This window comes from Nycticebus coucang, chromosome Y (genome assembly GCF_027406575.1).
Source record: "Nycticebus coucang isolate mNycCou1 chromosome Y, mNycCou1.pri, whole genome shotgun sequence".
NCBI lineage: Eukaryota > Metazoa > Chordata > Mammalia > Primates > Lorisidae > Nycticebus > Nycticebus coucang.
In genome coordinates, this window is record NC_069805.1 from 18,746,683 (window position 1) to 18,767,207 (window position 20,525).

The following is a 20,525-nucleotide window of genomic DNA, read 5'->3' on the forward strand; positions in this document are numbered from 1 at the left end:
CAGATAATTCGAAAAAAAACAACATAAGGGTTATAGGAATTTCGGAGAACGATGAAGTAGCTGCCAAGGGCACAGAGGCCCTTCTACATGAAATTATGAAAGAAAATTTTCCAGACATGCCTAGAGAATCTGAAATTCAGGTAGCAGACAGCTTCAGAACCCCAGCACGATTCAACCCCAATAAGTCATCTCCCAGACATATCATAATTAGCTTCACGAAAGTTAACATGAAAGAGAAGATTCTGAAAGCAGCCCGGCGAGAGAAAACTATAACGTACAAAGGTAAGAATATTAGAATAACTGCAGATCTCTCTGCTGAAACTTTTCAAGCAAGAAGAGGATGGTCATCAACTTTTAATCTCCTAAAGCAAAAAAACTTTCAACCCAGGATCTTGTATCCAGCTAAACTGAGTTTCGTCTATGATGGAGAAATTAAATACTTCAATGATATTCACATGTTGAAAAAATTTGCCATAAGTAAACCAGCTCTTCAGGATGTTTTCAGACCTATCCTCCACAATGACCAACCCAATCCTATACCAAAAAATGTAAACTCACTCAGAAACTTCGGATCAAACTCCAACTTCCACACTGGCGAAAGAATCAAAAATATCCACTGGACCTTTGAAAAACTCGATACCCAAAATTCCACCAGACTTATCAATACTCTCCATCAATGTGAATGGCTTAAACTGTCCTCTAAAAAGGCATAGGTTAGCTGACTGGATACAAAAACTTAAGCCAGATATTTGTTGCATACAAGAGTCACATCTCAACTTAAAAGACAAATACAGACTCAGGGTGAAAGGATGGTCATCCATATTTCAGGCAAATGGTAATCAGAAAAAAGCAGGTATTGCAATTTTATTTGCAGATACAGTAGGCTTTAAACCATCAAAAGTAAGGAAGGACAAGAATGGTCACTTCATATTTTTAAAGGGTAATACTCAATATGACGAGATCTCAATTATTAATATCTATGCACCCAACCAGAATGCACCTCAATTTATAAGAGAAACTCTAACAGACATGAGTAACTTCATTTCCTCCAGCTCCATAATCGTTGGAGATTTCAACACTCCCTTGGCAGTGTTGGATCGATCCTCCAGAAAGAAGCTGAGCAAAGAAATCTTAGATTCAAACCTAACCATCCAATATTTAGATTTACCAGACATCTACAGAACATTTCATCCCAACAAAACTGAATACACATACTTCTCATCAGCCCAAGGAACTTTCTCCAAAATTGATCACATTTTAGATCACAAGTCTAACCTCAGTAAATTTAAAGGAATAGAAATTATTCCATGCATCTTCTCGGACCATCATGGAATAAAACTTGAATTGAGTAACAACAGGAATCTGCATACCCATACAAAAACATGGAAGTTAAATAACCTTATGCTGAATGATAGCTGGGTCAGAGATGAGATTAAGAAAGAAATCACCAATTTTTTGGAACAAAATGACAATGAAGACACAAGCTATCAGAACCTCTGGGACACTGCAAAGGCAGTTCTAAGAGGGAAATTTATAGCACTGCAAGCCTTCCTCAAGAGAACGGAAAGAGAGGAAGTTAACAACTTAATGGGACATCTCACACAACTGGAAAAGGAAGAACATTCCAACCCCAAACCCAGTAGAAGAAAAGAAATAACCAAAATTAGAGCAGAATTGAATGAAATTGAAAACAAAAGAATAATACAACAGATCAATAAATCAAAAAGCTGGTTTATTGAAAAGGTCAATAAAATAGATAAACCTCTGGCCAACCTAATCAGGAAAAAAAGAGTAAAATCTATAATATCATCAATCAGAAACAACAAAGACGAAATAACCACGGACTCATCAGAAATCCAAAAAATCCTTAATGAATATTACAAGAAACTTTATTCTCAGAAATATGAAAATCTGAAGGAAATAGACCGATACTTGGAAGCACGCCACCTTCAAAGACTTAACCAGAATCAAGTGGAAATGTTGAACAGACACATATCAAGTGCAGAAATAGCATCAACTATACAAAAACTCCCTAAAAAGAAAAGCCCGGGACCAGATGGTTTCACGTCAGAATTCTACCAAACCTTTAAAGAGGAATTAGTACCTATATTACTCAACCTGTTCCAAAATGTAGAAAAAGAAGGAAGACTACCCAACACGTTCTATGAAGCAAACATCACCCTGATCCCCAAACCAGGAAAAGAGCCAACAAGAAAAGAAAATTATAGACCAATATCACTAATGAATATAGATGCAAAAATATTCAACAAGATCCTAACAAACAGAATCCAGCAACACACCAAACAAATTATACATCATGACCAAGTTGGTTTTATCCCAGGGTCTCAAGGCTGGTTCAATATACGTAAATCTATAAATGTAATTCAGCACATAAACAAATTAAAAAACAAAGACCATATGATTCTCTCAATTGATGCAGAAAAAGCTTTTGATAATATCCAGCATCCCTTCATGATCAGAACACTCAAGAAAACTGGTCTAGAAGGGACTTTTCTTAAACTGATAGAGGCTATCTACAGCAAACCCACAGCCAATATCATATTGAATGGAGTTAAATTGGAATCATTTCCACTCAGATCAGGAACCAGACAAGGCTGCCCATTGTCTCCATTGCTTTTCAACATTGTAATGGAAGTTTTAGCCACCGCAATTAGGGAAGAAAAGGCGATCAAGGGTATCCGTATAGGGTCAGAAGAGATCAAACTCTCGCTCTTCGCAGATGATATGATTGTGTATCTGGAAAACACTAGGGACTCTACTACAAAACTCCTAGAAGTGATCAAGGAATACAGCAGCGTCTCAGGTTACAAAATCAACATTCATAAATCGGTAGCCTTTATATACACCAACAACAGTCAAATTGAAAAAGCAGTTAAGGACTCTATCCCATTCACAGTAGTGCCAAAGAAGATGAAATATTTGGGAATTTACCTAACAAAAGATGTGAAAGATCTCTATAAAGAGAACTATGAAACTCTAAGAAAAGAAATAGCTGAAAATGTTAACAAATGGAAAAACATACCATGCTCATGGCTAGGAAGAATCAACATTATCAGAATATCTATACTACCCAAAGCAATATATAATTTCAACGCACTCCCTATTAAAGCTCCACTGTCATATTTTAAAAATCTTGAAAAAACATTACTTCATTTTATATGGAATCAGAAACAACCTCGAATAGCCGAGACATTACTCAGAAATAAAAACAAAACAGGAGGAATCACACTACCAGACCTCAGACTTTACTACAAATCCATAGTGATCAAAAGAGCATGGTATTGGCACAAAAACAGAGAAGTAGATATCTGGAATAGAATAGAGAACCAAGAGATGAATCCAGCTACTTACCGCTATTTGATTTTTGACAAGCCAATTAAAAACATTCAGTGGGGAAAAGATTCCCTATTTAACAAGTGGTGCTGGGTGAACTGGCTGGCAACCTGCAGAAGACTGAAATTGGACCCACACCTTTCACCATTAACTAAGATAGACTCTCATTGGATTAAAGATTTAAACTTAAGACATGAAACTATAAAAATACTAGAGGAGAATGCAGGGAAAACCCTTGAAGAAATTGGTCTGGGTGAGTATTTCATGAGGAGAACCCCCCGGGCAATTGAAGCAGCTTCAAAAATACACTACTGGGACTTGATCAAACTAAAAAGCTTCTGCACAGCTAAGAACACAGTAAGCAGAGCAAGCAGACAGCCCTCAGAATGGGAGAAGATATTTGCAGGGTATAACTCTGACAAAGGTTTTATAACCAGAATCCACAGAGAACTCAAATGCATCAGCAAGAAAAAAACAAGGGATCCCATCGCAGGCTGGGCAAGGGATTTGAAGAGAAACTTCTCTGAAGAAGACAGGCGCAAGGCCTTCAGACATATGAAAAAATGCTCATCATCTTTAATCATCAGAGAAATGCAAATCAAAACTACTTTGAGATATCATCTAACTCCAATGAGACTAGCCTATATCACAAAATCTCAAGACCAGAGATGTTGGCGTGGATGCGGAGAAAAGGGAACACTTCTGCACTGCTGGTGGGAATGCAAATTAATACATTCCTTTTGGAAAGATATATGGAGAACACTCAGAGATCTAAAAATAGATCTGCCATTCAATCCTGTAATTCCTCTGCTGAGCATATACCCAGAAGACCAAAAATCACAACATAACAAAGATATTTGTACCAGAATGTTTATTGCAGCCCAATTCATAATAGCTAAGTCATGGAAAAAGCCCAAGTGCCCATCGATCCACGAATGGATTAATAAATTGTGGTATATGTATACCATGGAATACTATGCAGCCTTAAAGAAAGATGGAGACTTTACCTCTTTCATGTTTACATGGATGGAGCTGGAACATATTCTTCTTAGTAAAGTATCCCAAGAATGGAAGAAAAAATACCCAATGTACACAGCCCTACTATGAAACTAATTTGGGACTCTCACATGAAAGCTATAACCCAGCTACAACTTAACAATAGGGGGAAGTGGGAAAGGTGGGGGTGGGTAGAGGGAGGGGAATCGGTGGGATCACACCTGTGGTGCATATTACAGGGGTATTTGCGAAACTTGGTAAATGTAGAATGTAAATGTTTTGGCACAGTAACTGAGATAACGCCGGAAAGGCTATGTTAACCACTGTGATAAAAATGTGTCAAATGGTTTATGAAGTGAGTGTATGATGCCCCATAATCATATCATTGTATACAGTTATGATTTAATAAAAAAAAATGAAAAAAGAAAAAAAAAAAGAAAGTGTGTCCCAAAATAACTCTTCCCCTTTATACATGGCGTAGAAGCCAAGAGTTTGGATAATCTTGGCATGGAGGTCAGAAATGTTGGAACTTTTCAGATAGGCTGATATTTCCTGTGATCATCATAAATATCTTCAGCTATTTATGGACTACTCTACTGGTCACATTGCCTAACCAGACTTTGAAAGAAGACCTTCCCTGTGAGAGCTACCTTCCCCAAAATGCCTACCCTAAAAAAAAAAAAAAAAAAAAAAAAATAGATGTAAAGCTTCACAAAAAGGAGAACTGAAAATTTTGTCAAGTACCTGTCCGTTCCAAGAAATCACTGTCTGATCTGGGGCTCAGGTTCACGTTCTACAGCATCTCAGGGCAGCACTAGTTGTAAACCACACACTTCCATATGCTTACAAATCCTTGAATTGTAAAGGAAAGGAAGAGTTGTTGAATCTATTGGCCACAGACACCAAGACACATTAGGAAGCAGGAATTGTGTGCACAGAAAAGAACCTCAGTCTCATTTAATAGTTTGGACCCAACAACATACCTCGAGGGCTACTACATAGCAAGAATATGTTAAAGCTTGAAAATTGTACCCAGACCAACACCCATTGTGATATCATCCACAGTGACTCTGTAGTGACTTCATCCTATATTGTCTGGGATCCAGGCATCTGGTCAAAAATACTAAGTGGCCTTTTCTGCTCACTTCATGTGGTGTCCTTCAAATGTTTAAACCAGGTCACTACTTAACACTGTATCCAGACAAGTGATCTCCCATTTGTGATTTATTGATTTATTGATTCTATTTATAGTTGAAGTTTCTAACAATGTCTGAGACAACAATTGATATTTTGGAAAGCACTGTGATTCAAGATGCATCACATCTGACAAAACTGCATGAAGTCACTTGAGTAGGATGCTATTTTTTTTTTTAAACAGATCCTCTAGCTGTCATTCTGGGTTAAGTGCTGTGAAATAACAGCTCACAGAAACTGACAAGTCCTGCTCTCGAGTAATTTTCTCCCTCCACTTCCCAAGTAGCTAGAAATGCAGGTGCCCAACAAAATTCCAGGATTTTTTTGTTGTAGTTTGGCCAGGACCAGGTTCAAACTCACTACCTTCGTTATAAGGGTTCCACGTCCTAACCATTGATAAATGGGCAACACTCATGGGATGCTATTTTGAGGAAAATTTGACACCTACCCCATAGCATCCATTTGAGAGAAGCTTACAAATTTTCTATGCCTGGCTACAGCCTCAATTTTGTCATAGTGTCACAGATATTAAACATGTCTAATTTCTTGAACCATCAAGATAATTATGGTCATTTTAGATGATAAAAATGTTCGTAGTTTCCTCTGCATGGGTGTGTGTATAGGTATTTAGAAGATACAGTTCCCATTTGTGGCCCAGGCTAGTCTTTCTTTGCCTTAGCCTAGATCATACCAACATCAAACACCAGATTCACCTGCCTGAGAATCCCATGTGGTTATGACTGCCTGTCACAGTGTCTAGATAATTTTTCAATCTTTAATGGAAACAGGGTCTGACTCTTCCTCAGTCTGTTCTCAACACCTCCCCTTTTCAAGAAATCCATGCATCTCAGACTTCCAGAGGGCTAGGATTATAGATGTGAGCCACAAATTTTGGTCATTTTCTCTTTCTTTGTTTCCATCCCTCCCATCTTTCACCTCTCCATCAATTTATCCTTCCTTCCTCCAAATCTCTCTCTCATTCCCTTGCTCCATTCTTTTCTTTCCTTCGTCACTTTATTTCCACCATCTCTCTCTTCTAAACTTAAGGAAAACTTCTGTTGTAACAAACAAAGTAAATGTACAAGTGATTCCTGAATGTGTAGTCTGGAACTGTATACTTAAAATGGGTAAATAGTGTGGTGTGGCAATTATATCTGAATAGAATGGTTATTTTTTAATCTAAGGGGTTTTATCTCTGATGATTATTGAGAAAATCCTTCAACAAAACATAAGCATAAATGAGGTCCATAGTTCACACCTATGATCCTAGGAATTTAAGAGGCTGAGGAAGAAATATCACTGTTAGCTAACAGGTTTCAGACCAGACTGAGTAACATAGTTAGACCCAACTTTTCCAAGAAACGAGTGCAAAATTTCCTCAGCAGTGTTGTCATGGGCCTGTACTGTCTGCTACTGAGAAGGATAATGTCTGGCAAATCACTTCAGGCCAGCATCATGCATTTTCTGGAGCTATATTTGTAAAAATGTATTTTTTCTTCTTTTTCATTTATTTTTTTTGTTTGTTTTTGTAGAGTCAGTCTTAGTGTTTTGCATTCAGTTGAGAGATTTGGCATTGCACAGCTCACAGAAACCTACAACTCCTAGGCTGAGGCAATTCTCTTGCTTTAGACTCTCAAGTAGCTGCGAATACATGCGCCTGACACAATGCTTGTCTATATTTTTCTTGCAATCTGGCCAGGGACAGTATTTAAAACCTGCCAACCTTGGTATATGGGGCTGGCTCCCTACATATCGAACCACCAGCATCGACCAACCAATGTATTTTGGGGGGACAAAAGGGGAAGTGCAGTGTCAAATGTATAAGAGATATACAGTATATATGCAGGAAAAGTCCAGTAGCATACAAAATAAATATGCATGTATTCCGAATGGAATTTATTACCAGGCTTCCTTGTTTATCTCAATATGGGTAAATCCACAATTACAACACACTACATTAATAGAATCAATAAGAGAAAACACATTCCCACCTCATCAGACATATAGAAGTGTTTTGACACAGGCAACGTATCTTGTGGATAAAATATTTTAAAAATCTTAGATGAGAAGATAACCTCTTCAGGACTACTAAAAGGATTTATAAATACTTGAATACATAAACATCGTATATTCACATAAAGGAATATTTTTTCAATAATGAAAATGAATGAAGTGTGCATTTATGTTACTATATGAATGAACCTTAAAATCCTTATGATAAGGGAAAACGAGGGGAGGAGAAAAGATGTTTGGCTGCCTGGAGCCAGCTTTCCACAGAGGCTCCCATCCAGAATGAGAGTTAAAGAACAGAGTTTAGCAAGTAAGCTTATGCTTTGCAGCTGAGGCAAGAGAGAAAGTTGAAGTGTACACATCTATCCTTCTTAGGTGATTTTCAACCCCAAGGAAACAAATAATAGGTACAAAATCCATTGCCAAGTAGTTGGAATTCCCCTCCCCTGTGCAAATAACACAATATACTTTCTATAATCAAGAAAATGGAGTTCAGACCTTTTGCTACTTTAAACCATGAGAGAGAACATCTAAAAACCAGAGCTCCTTCCCCAGAGAGGACAAACAAATGTGCCATTGTACTCTCTCACCAGGCATAACACTGAAGATAGACTTTACCCACAAGTCTAAACTCCCAGCAATCCCCTCCACTCTCACCCAAGGTCTGGAGCCGATCCCACATGAATTACAGGCTCTTGGGCATTTCTTGAAGAAGGATGGATGGGCTTGGGTTGATCCATTTCTGTGCTGGTTTTGTGGCATGTAAGTAGAGTGGTAACTGTGGAGTAAGGGAGACATATGAAAGAGGCAGAAGCAGTTACCCATGCACAGTGCAATAGAGGCCGTGGTAGGAACAATACTGTTCACACCACTGGTGACATTTAATTTTATTTTTTAATTAAGTCTTTTGTACATAGATCATAAATAAATTTATGCCCATTTCAGTGTGTTGATTACTTGTACAGATTTGAGTGCTTAAATCATACTAATCAGCATAGCTTTCATCTCATTTACCCTTTTATAGCATTAGAACATTGTTGGTTCTACACATGATAGAACCAACTTGTACTTGCAATGTGGTCCATAGTTATGGTTCCCCTACTATCCTTGCCAGCCTTTCCTTAGCCCTCCCCCTACCCATCCCTCCATCATAGCCTAAAGTTGTGTTTCACTTTTAATATGTAAGTGTGAATTATTATAAATTGGTTTCACAGTAGTGCTGAGTACATTGGATACATTTTTTTTCCACTCCTGAGATACTTTGCTAAGAAGAATATTTTCCAGCTCCATCCATGTAAACATAAAGGAGGTAAAGTCTCCATTTTTTTACTGCTGCATAATATTCCATGATATTCATATACCACAATTTATTAATTCATTCATGGGTCGATGGGCCCTTGGGATTCTTCCATGACTTGGCAATTATGAATTGAGCTGCAGTGAACAATATGGTGCAAATATGTTTATTGCCAAATGATTATTGGTCCTTTTGATATACACCTAATAGAGGAATTGCAGAATTTTTTTCTTCTATCATCTAGTCTGAAGACACATCTCCTAAGCACTTTGTCTTTACTTCTGATACCTTACCAGATCTCACCTCTCTTCTGTTAATCTAGTATTCTCTACTTACTTAGATGATACATATTTTATTTTCCAGCATATGTGTGCCTTTTAAATTTCAAAATCAATGCATATTCAGAACACAAAATTGGGGCAAAATAATTGACCCTTGTTCTTTTTTTTTTTTTTTTTTAATATGGAACGCTTCACGAATTTGCATGTCATCCTATAATAGGGGCCATGCTAATCTTCTCTGTATTGTTCCAATTTTAGTATATGTGCTGCCGAAGCGAGCACTGACCCTTGTTCTTAGTAGGCAGGGAGGTATAAAGGAGTCCTGGTATTTATGTGCACCCCATGAAAGGGTGCCATGCTTTCACAACACCACTGTTCGAGGACTGGGGCAAAGGAAGATACCACAAATCTGGCAACACTGTGGTGGCCTGGGTGATCTCACTCAGCCACATCTAATGTGGGATCTCAGTGGAGTATTATCTTATAGCCTCTACTATTCACCTGTGAGGAGGCTCCACAGCTACTGGTGCCACCTGAGAGACCTCGAGTGAGGTGAATGCTAGTGAAAATGATGCTTTTAGACTTCAGTGAACTGTCTACCACAGACTGAGTCATTCTGTGCATTTCCCAGACCCTGTGGACTTTCTCTATCAATGTACATGTTCTTCATTTCATGGACCACCCCTGACATATGTCTTAAAGCTTGGGCTTTCTCTGCCACAGAGGATGTGTGAAAAACACCAGGAAATGTAGACTGAGCAGAGCTGCAGTGTAAAAGGCTCATAGAGCATCTCCCTCTATCTTGCCTGGTCAAATTCATGAAGTAGGATTCAAGCGTTTCACTCATGAGCTCATCCCTGTCATAAGCAAGCAGCAGAGGTTCCAACACAGCAAAAAAGAGACTAAGAATGAGAATGAGTCAGCATAAAAACTCTAATAACATTAAAAATTAGGCTACCCTGACACATTCAAAGGAACACAATAGCACTGTAGGAATGAACTCCAAATATAAAGGTATTGTTGAAATTTCAGATATTGAATTTATATTATAGATAACCAATAAGATGAATGGGATTGAAGAGAAGGTAGAAAACCAACACAAATTAATAAAAAAAATTCAAAAATCAGAACATGAATGAAAACTCAATGAATCATTTAGAGAATTTCAAAATACAGAAGAAATCTTTAACAATGCATGAGATCAAACAAATCATAGGAAGACACAAATAACCCCATCATAATTGGGTAAAAGACATAGATATATTTACTCAATAAAAGATAGATAAATGGCCATTAATCATGGAAAAATAGACAACATGACTAATAATCAGGAAGTTCAAATTAAAACCAGAATGGGGTACTTCTTTATCCCTGTCACAAGGGTCATTCACATAAAATCAAAAAACAATAGATGTTGGTGCAGTTCCAGTGAAAAGGAAAATACACTATTGGTGGGAATGTAAAGTAGCAGAAGTGCTATGAAAATCAGCATGGAGATTCCTCAGGGGACTACAGGACTAATGGTAGACAATTTGATCCAGCAATCTCACTAATGGATATTTATACAAAGGATAAGAAGTCATTGTATCAAAATAATACATACACCCAAATGTTTATTGTAGTACAACTGACAATTGCAAAGCTATGGTACCAATCTATGTGCCCACTAACTGATGAATAGTTAAAAAAATGTACTATGTATTTATAATGAATTAATACGTAAACATAAAAAGAAATAAAATTATGTTTTTTTCCAGCAACTTTTATGGAATTGGAGACCATTTTCCTAATTCAAGTATTTTAGAAGTAGAAAAAGAAATACCACATGTTCTCATTTATAAGTGGGATCTAAAAGAAGGGTATTTAAGCTTATAAAGAGATGTAATGGACACTGGAAACTAAGAGGAACACCTTGGAAAGGGTATGACAAATACTAATCTACCTAGTACCTGCAACATACACTATTTCAGTGATGGGTACACTGAGACCCATGACTGCAGCATGATGCAAGTCAACCATGTAACAAAAAATGTTATGTAACACTCATATTTTTTTGAAAAACAATAAAAGAAAATTAAAAAATAAAATGGTGCAAAATAAAGAATATAAAGGAGAAATTTAATGTTTTCTTTTGCTCACCAAAAGTTACTATTAAATTTGGGACATTTTATTTCAAATTTATTGTTATTCATATCTAGAATCGTAATTTTCACTATTTTTCCATCAACTTCTATTTTTTTTGTTAATTTTATTTTTATAAATAACACATCCCTTTCCAATCTAAAGATAATGATTACTTCAATATTTCTCTTAGAATTTAAAATTTTACAACGCTGTCATTCCTGAAAGTCCCTCCCACTTTATGGTATAATGTGATGTAGGAGATAAAAATAACTAAGAAAATGCCATGAAACCTACGTTGAACAGTTTGATGAGAATATTTCAGATCATATATGAAACCAGAACATTGTACCCCTTGATCGCACAAATGTACCCAGCTATGATTTAACAATAAAAATAAGTAAATAAATAAATAAAACTAAAATAAAATAAAATTTGACATTGTTGAAAGTATCAATTGCTCCATACAAAATTTATTGCATAATCTAGCCCTGCCCCACTAATTTATGGCCCTTCATTTTGCAAACACTAAATTCAGGATGTCAGGCATGCTACCTTCTCTTGTCGTCAAAGTGGGTGTGCTTAAAAATTTACAGCACTCTTCTCCCCCAACCCTGTATATGACTGAGTGGTTGTCACAACTCCAGCTCCAGAAGGTTATTTTCCTGTGATCAAATGAATACATGTGAAGAAACCTATTTTCAGAATCTTTATTCATATTGAAAGCATTTTAGTTGTCTTTTCTGGGAATATTTTTGTCCCTTAATCTGTCTGCATTTTGCAAGTCAGCTATGGTAGTTTTATAAAAGATTTTAGGGTGTTTTTGGTCTAGAAAGTCTTATCATTTTAAAGACACTATTTATTCTTTTCTATGATGAAAAATTAATATGTATACCTTGTAGAAAATCTGGAAGATATTAAAACAAAACAAGAATTAAAATTACACATAATCACCACCTGCAGATGAACAAGCAGCACAAGGAATTTGATGTATATCATTGCAATGCATGTTTATTGCTCACACATAAACATAAGTATTTTTATGAATAACATATCATAAAGATGTTTTACATTTTTTCTTACATAAAGATGGCATATTGTGTATATTGTTCCTTGCATTTAACTACTATGTTAAAAATACATTTCTTGTTATCTATTTCTACAACATCATGTACAATGAATAGATGCATATTATTTACAGTAGGAAATTATAAATATCTGGTTCTCTCTATCTGTAGCTTTTTAATTCATACAACAAATATTTACTGAGAGCACATACTATATGTCAGACAGTATGGAAGACACTGGGAATACATGAAAAAATAAAACAGGCAAAGACCTTGACTTCATAGAGCTTCTATTCGAGTATGTGTGCATATGTTATGGAGTGCGTGTATACAATTTTAATCTCATGAACAAGTTATATAGTATAAAGGTGCTAAGTGCTATTGGACAAAATAAAAGAGAATAAAGGCAGGAGTAATAATTGGATTTGGTCATGTTTGATGAAAAACATCTGTGTGGAGATTATGGAGAAGAATAGCCAAATTGGAAAAAGAAGCAGTGCAAAAGCCCTACTAACAGAAAGGTAAACATGCCACTGAAACTGAAATTAGTGATCAGCAAGAGTGTGGGCAGTAAATAGGACATGGATTGAGAGAGTTAACCAAGGTCTACATCTTGTAAACCCTTGTTAAATTAGTAATTTTATTTTGAGTAAAATGAGAAGATAGTTGTCTCTGGCTTGGATGAGGTTGTTAGCAGTGCAGGCAATTATTATGGTGGGATTCTGAACATATTTTGAAGGGCAGCCAAAGGAATTCCTGCCAGATTCTATGAATACACATTTACACTAATATATTTATTACTCAGATTATAGCATCTTTTATGTACTCTAAAAAATTATTTTCCTGTGTATAACCTAAGAATATGGGAATGGGGGAGATGCAGGTGAGGGTGGGGGGAGGATGGGCAGAGGGAGGGTGATTGGTGGGATTAGACCTATGATGCATCTTACATGGGTACATGTGAATTTATTAAATGTTGCATATAAATGTCTTAACACAATAACTAAGAAAATTCCAGGAAGGCTACGTTAACCAGTTGATGAAAATATGTCAAATGGTATGTAAAACCAGTGTATGGTGCCTCATCTTCACATCAATGTACACAGCTATGATTTAATTAAAAAAAAAAAGAAAAAAGAATTATTTTCCTGTGATCTGTCATATTCTGATAGTGGTATGTTCAATCTTCAATGCAATGGAATGCACTTGGGTTTTGGTTAGTATTTTTCTTTTCTTTTTTTCTTTCTATACTTCTTTACTATTTAAATTTATGAAACTTTTACCTTTGTATATTTTGATTTCAGTATAGAATGTGAAACCTTATAATTGTTCATTTTTCCACAATAAGTATCTTTTATTAATATAAGTCATTCATTTAATTCACACAATGTTGTGCCTGATTTATGAGCTTATGGTTTGCTGATTTGTTCGTATATTGCTGCCCGTTGATGTGTGTATGTCTGTGTGTGTGTATGTGTTTGGCACTTTTATGTTTGTTTTCATTACGTCTGTTTTAAACTCATCACAAGATAAAAGAAATGAAAGCCTGAGAATATTTGCCTTTCAATAAGAAATTTAATAAGTTTTCATTGATCATCACTAATGGTATCTTTGATTTTGCTGCTTCTACTGTCTTATAAGCTTTTTAATTATTTTTTTAAATTTTCAGTTAGAGTTTCTCCCTTAGCTTTACTGAGTTACAATTGACAAATGAAAATTGTACATACTTAAGGTATGCAATATGGTGATTTATGTATACATAGTGAAATGATTGCCACTATCAAAATAATCACCTAACTTTTGTGAAAATATTTACTATCTACTCCCTTAGTAAATGTATTTTATTCAATTATTATTATTATTATGTTGCAGTTTTTGGCCAGGACTGGGTTTGAACCCATGACCTCTGTATATGGGGCCAGCACCCTACTCATTGAGCCATAGGCACCGCTTTCTCTTAGTAAATTTAAAGTATATTGTTTTCTTACCTAGACTTAATATAAAATTTTCTTATCATTATTTTCTGCACTTATTTAAATGAAAGATACTGTGCCTTTAATTTTTTTTTCTACTCTTTATTTATTTTTTTTTAATTTTTTTATTAAATCATAACTGTATACAATGATATGATTATGGGGCATCATACACTCACTTCATAAACCATTTGACACATTTTTATCACAGTGGTTAACATAGCCTTTCCGGCGTTATCTCAGTTACTGTGCCAAAACATTTACATTCTACATTTACCAAGTTTCGCAAATACCCCTGTAATATGCACCACAGGTGTGATCCCACCGATTCCCCTCCCTCTACCCACCCCCACCTTTCCCACTTCCCCCTATTGTTAAGTTGTAGCTGGGTTATAGCTTTCATGTGAGAGTCCCAAATTAGTTTCATAGTAGGGCTGTGTACATTGGGTATTTTTTCTTCCATTCTTGGGATACTTTACTAAGAAGAATATGTTCCAGCTCCATCCATGTAAACATGAAAGAGGTAAAGTCTCCATCTTTCTTTAAGGCTGCATAGTATTCCATGGTATACATATACCACAATTTATTAATCCATTCGTGGATCGATGGACACTTGGGCTTTTTCCATGACTTAGCTATTATAAATTGGGCTGCAATAAACATTCTGGTACAAATATCTTTGTTATGTTGTGATTTTTGGTCTTCTGGGTATATGCCCAGCAGAGGAATTACAGGATTGAATGGCAGATCTATTTTTAGATCTCTGAGTGTTCTCCATATATCTTTCCAAAAGGAATGTATTAATTTGCATTCCCACCAGCAGTGCAGAAGTGTTCCCTTTTCTCCGCATCCACGCCAACATCTCTGGTCTTGAGATTTTGTGATATAGGCTAGTCTCATTGGAGTTAGATGATATCTCAAAGTAGTTTTGATTTGCATTTCTCTGATGATTAAAGATGATGAGCATTTTTTCATATGTCTGAAGGCCGTGCGCCTGTCTTCTTCAGAGAAGTTTCTCTTCAAATCCCTTGCCCAGCCTGCGATGGGATCCCTTGTTTTTTTCTTGCTGATGCGTTTGAGTTCTCTGTGGATTCTGGTTATTAAACCTTTGTCAGAGTTACACCCTGCAAATATCTTCTCCCATTCTGAGGGCTGTCTGCTTGCTCTGCTTACTGTGTTCTTAGCTGTGCAGAAGCTTTTTAGTTTGATCAAGTCCCAGTAGTGTATTTTTGAAGCTGCTTCAATTGCCCGGGGGGTTCTCCTCATGAAATGCTCACCCAGACCAATTTCTTCAAGGGTTTTCCCTGCATTCTCCTCTAGTATTTTTATAGTTTCATGTCTTAAGTTTAAATCTTTAATCCAATGAGAGTCTATGTTAGTTAATGGTGAAAGGTGTGGGTCCAATTTCAGTCTTCTGCAGGTTGCCAGCCAGTTCACCCAGCACCATTTGTTAAATAGGGAATCTTTTCCCCACTGAATGTTTTTAATTGGCTTGTCAAAAATCAAATAGCGGTAAGTAGCTGGATTCATCTCTTGGTTCTCTATTCTATTCCAGATATCTACTTCTCTGTTTTTGTGCCAATACCATGCTGTTTTGATCACTATCGATTTGTAGTAAAGTGTGAGGTCTGGTAGTGTGATTCCTCCTGTTTTGTTTTTATTTCTGAGTAATGTCTTGGCTATTCGAGGTTGTTTCTGATTCCGTATAAAAGGAAGTAATGTTTTTTCAAGATCTTTAAAATATGACAGTGGAGCTTTAATAGGGAGTGCGTCGAAATTTTATATTGCTTTGGGTAGTATGGACATTTTGATAATGTTGATTTTTCCTAGCCATGAGCATGGTATGTTTTTCCATTTGTTAACATTTTCAGCTATTTCTTTTCTTAGAGTTTCATAGTTCTCTTTATAGAGATCTTTCACGTCTTTTGTTAGGTAAATTCCCAAATATTTCATCTTCTTTGGCACTACTGTGAATGGGATAGAGTCCTTAAATGCTTTTTCAATTTGACTGTTGTTGGTGTATATAAAGGCTACCAATTTATGAATGTTGATTTTGTAACCTGAGACACTGCTGTATTCCTTGATCACTTCTAGGAGTTTTGTAGTAGAGTCCCTAGTGTTTTCCAGATACACAGTCATATCATCTGCGAAGAGCGAGAGTTTGATTTCTTCTGACCCTATATGGATACCTTGATCGCCTTTTCTTCCCTAATTGCGGTGGCTAAAACTTCCATTACAATGTTGAAAAGCAATGGAGACAATGGGCAGCCTTGTCTGGTTCCTGATCTGAGTGGAAATGATTCCAATTTAACTCCATTCAATATGATATTGGCTGTGGGTTTGCTGTAGATAGCCTCTATCAGTTTAAGAAAAGTCCCTTCTAGACCAATTTTCTTGAGTGTTCTGATCATGAAGGGATGCTGGATATTATCAAAAGCTTTTTCTGCATCAATTGAGAGAATCATATGGTCTTTGTTTTTTAATTTGTTTATGTGCTGAATTACATTTATAGATTTACGTATATTGAACCAGCCTTGACACCCTGGGATAAAACCAACTTGGTCATGATGTATAATTTGTTTGATGTGCTGCTGGATTCTGTTTGTTAGGATCTTGTTGAATATATTTGCATCTATATTCATTAGTGATATTGGTCTATAATTTTCTTTTCTTGTTGGGTCTTTTCCTGGTTTGGGGATCAGGGTGATATTTGCTTCATAGAACGTGTTTTGTAGTCTTCCTTCTTTTTCTACATTTTGGAACAGGTTGAGTAATATAGGTACTAATTCCTCTTTAAAGGTTTGGTAGAATTCTGGCGTGAAACCATCTGGTCCCGGGCTTTTATTTTTAGCGAGGTTTTGTATAGTTGATGCTATTTCTGAACTTGATATGGGTCTGTTCAACATTTCCACTTGATTCTGGTTAAGTCTTTGAAGGTGGCGTGCTTCCAAGTATCGGTCTATTTCTTTCAGATTTTCATATTTCTGAGAATAAAGTTTCTTGTAATATTCATTAAGGATTTTTTGGATTTCTGAGGAGTCTGTGGTTATTTCGTTTTTGTTGTTTCTGATTGATGAGATTAGAGATTTTACTCTTTTTTTCCTGATTAGGTTGGCCAGAGGTTTATCTATTTTATTGACCTTTTCAAAAAACCAGCTTTTTGATTTGTTGATCTGTTGTATTATTCTTTTGTTTTCAATTTCATTTAATTCTGCTCTAATTTTTGTTATTTCTTTTCTTCTACTGGGTTTGGGGTTGGAATGTTCTTCCTTTTCCAGTTGCGTGAGATGTCCCATTAAGTTGTTAACATCCTCTCTTTCCGTTCTCTTGAGGAAGGCTTGCAGTGCTATAAATTTCACTCTTAGAACTGCCTTTGCAGTGTCCCAGAGGTTCTGATAGCTAGTGTCTTCATTGTCATTTTGTTCCAAAAAATTGGTGATTTCTTTCTTAATCTCATCTCTGACCCAGCTATCATTCAGCATAAGGTTATTTAACTTCCATGTTTTTGTATGGGTATGCAGATTCCTGTTGTTACTCAATTCAAGTTTTATTCCATGATGGTCCGTGAAGATGCATGGAATAATTTCTATTCCTTTAAATTTACTGAGGTTAGACTTGTGACCTAAAATGTGATCAATTTTGGAGTAAGTTCCGTGGGCTGATGAGAAGTATGTGTATTCAGTTTTGTTGGGATGAAATGTTCTGTAGATGTCTGGTAAATCTAAATATTGGATGGTTAGGTTTGAATCTAAGATTTCTTTGCTCAGCTTCTTTCTGGAGGATCGATCCAACACTGCCAAGGGAGTGTTGAAATCTCCAACGATTATGGAGCTGGAGGAAATCAAGTTACTCATGTCTGTTAGAGTTTCTCTTATAAATTGAGGTGCATTCTGGTTGGGTGCATAGATATTAATAATTGAGATCTCGTCATATTGAGTATTACCCTTAACAAATATGAAGTGACCATTCTTGTCCTTCCTTACTTTTGATGGTTTCAAGCCTACTGTATCTGCAAATAAAATTGCAACACCTGCTTTTTTCTGATTACCATTTGCCTGAAATATGGATGACCATCCTTTCACCCTGAGTCTGTATTTGTCTTTTAAGTTGAGATGTGACTCTTGTATGCAACAAATATCTGGCTTAAGTTTTTGTATCCAGTCAGCTAACCTATGCCTCTTTAGAGGACAGTTTAAGCCATTCACATTGATGGAGAGTATTGATAAGTCTGGTGGAATTTTGGGTATCGAGTTTTTCAAAGGTCCAGTGGACATTTTTAATCCTTTCGCCAGTGTGGAAGTTGGAGTTTGATCCGAAGTTTCTGAGTGAGTTTACTTTTGTGGTAAAGAATTGGGTTGGTCATTGTGGAGGATAGGTCTGAGAACATCCTGAAGAGCTGGTTTACTTATGGCAAATTTTTTCAACATATGAATGTCATTGAAGTATTTAATTTCTCCATCATAGATGAAACTCAGTTTAGCTGGATAAAAGATCCTGGGTTGAAAGTTTTTTTGCTTTAGGAGATTAAAAGTTGATGACCATCCTCTTCTTGCTTGAAAAGTTTCAGCAGAGAGATCTGCAGTTATTCTAATATTCTTACCTTTGTACGTTATAGTTTTCTCTCGCCGGGCTGCTTTGAGAATCTTCTCTTTCATGTTAACTTTAGTGAAGCTAATTATGATATGTCTGGGAGATGGCTTATTGTTGTTGAATCGTGCTGGGTTTCTGCAGCTGTCCGCTATCTGAATTTCAGATTCTCTAGGCATGTCTGGAAAATTTTCTTTCATAATTTCATGTAGAAGGGCCTCTGTGCCCTTGGCAGCCACTTCATCAGTCTCCAAAATTCCTATAACCCTTATGTTGTTTTTTTTTTGAATTATCTGAGAGCTCTCTGAGTGAGTGATCCGTTTTTGCTCTCCATTTCTCTTCCTCTTTCAGAGATTGGGAGCGTTCGAAGACTTTATCTTCAATGTCAGAAATCCTTTCTTCTGCTTGCTCCATTCTGTTACTGAGGGATTCTACTGTATTTTTCATATCTTTGAGTGCTGTAAGTTCTTGTTTCAGTGTGTCTAAGTCTTTGGTGGTTTTGTCTTTAAATTCGTTAAATTCTTGAGACAGTTTTTGAATTTCTCCTCGAATTCCTAATTCCATTTTATTAATCTTGTCTGCAAACCAAATTCTGAATTCGACTTCTGACATCTCAGCCAGTTGTTTATGAATGGGATCTTCAATCACATCTGCCGTATCTTTTCTTGGGGGGGTTGATCTATTCTGGTTATTCATGTTACCAGAGTTTTTCCGCTGATTCCGCCCCATGGTTTACTCCCTTTGGTTTTTCCCCTGGTGTTTTATTGAGGGCCCGTACAGTGTTGTGGCCTGAGAAACTGTTGCCCTGTCTGGTGTGGTGGAGCAAATTGGTTCTGTCTTGTTTTCAGCTGGTTTCTGTTCGATCCTATTGCAACTTCTACTCTGGCTTGAAGTCTCAGCTGTGTGGAAAAATCAGCAATTAAGTCACCCCGCCTGCCCACCTCTGGCCCCTTGGAAAAGGAGAATCAAACCTTCCTACAATCACACACCCAGGGCACTGCCTGAAAAGTCCTCAGTCTATTAGCCCAGTTCAAAAGGTCCAAATCAACTGTCTCAATCGGCACTTGTCTCGGGTGGAAGGGTTCAAGAGGTCTCTGGGAACTGGATCACAGGGGCCTGGTGATTCCTCTGACACAGCTCACCCCAGTGCAGCATGGAGTCAGGAGGAGCCACCCAGCAAACAGAGCAGTCTGGGAAGGTTGACGTCTCCTTCCCCACTTTGCCCCTCCGTCGGACCCAGTCACTGGTATCTCTGCAGATGGCTAACCCAGTTGCCTGCAGTGAACAGACACTCCAGGGGTTTGCACCTGCCTGAATCGCAAGGAAGTCTGCCAGGCCCCCGCAGACTGCCGCTATCTAGCAGGAGGAGATGGGGAATGACATCTTTGAGTGTTTGATGCAGGTGATGGGAAGGAGGTGTTCACTCAGGCTTAGCCCCGTCCCTGATGGATGCTGCTAACAGAACAGAACAGAACAGACAACTTTGTGAGGTTCTGTCTCTGTTCCTGTCGTCGCCTACAGGAGACGGGCTGTTTTGAGTTCAAACGTCTTTGCTGCTGGAGAATTGCGTCTGAACACCTCTCTGGGTCGGCCCCGCCCTGGAAGCTTCCGGGTTTGTGAGCCGTGTCACCGGTGGCCTCCTCTG

The 20,525-nt window shown here is 37.1% G+C and overlaps 1 non-coding gene across 1 annotated transcript; it reads right to left on the bottom strand.

Moving 5' to 3' along the window:
• Nucleotides 1-9,307: 9,307 nt before the first annotated feature.
• Nucleotides 9,308-9,414, bottom strand: LOC128579221 (U6 spliceosomal RNA). The gene has a single exon (XR_008378092.1). It is a non-coding gene; the product is annotated as a U6 spliceosomal RNA (small nuclear RNA).
• Between the last annotated feature and the right edge of the window lie 11,111 nt (nucleotides 9,415-20,525).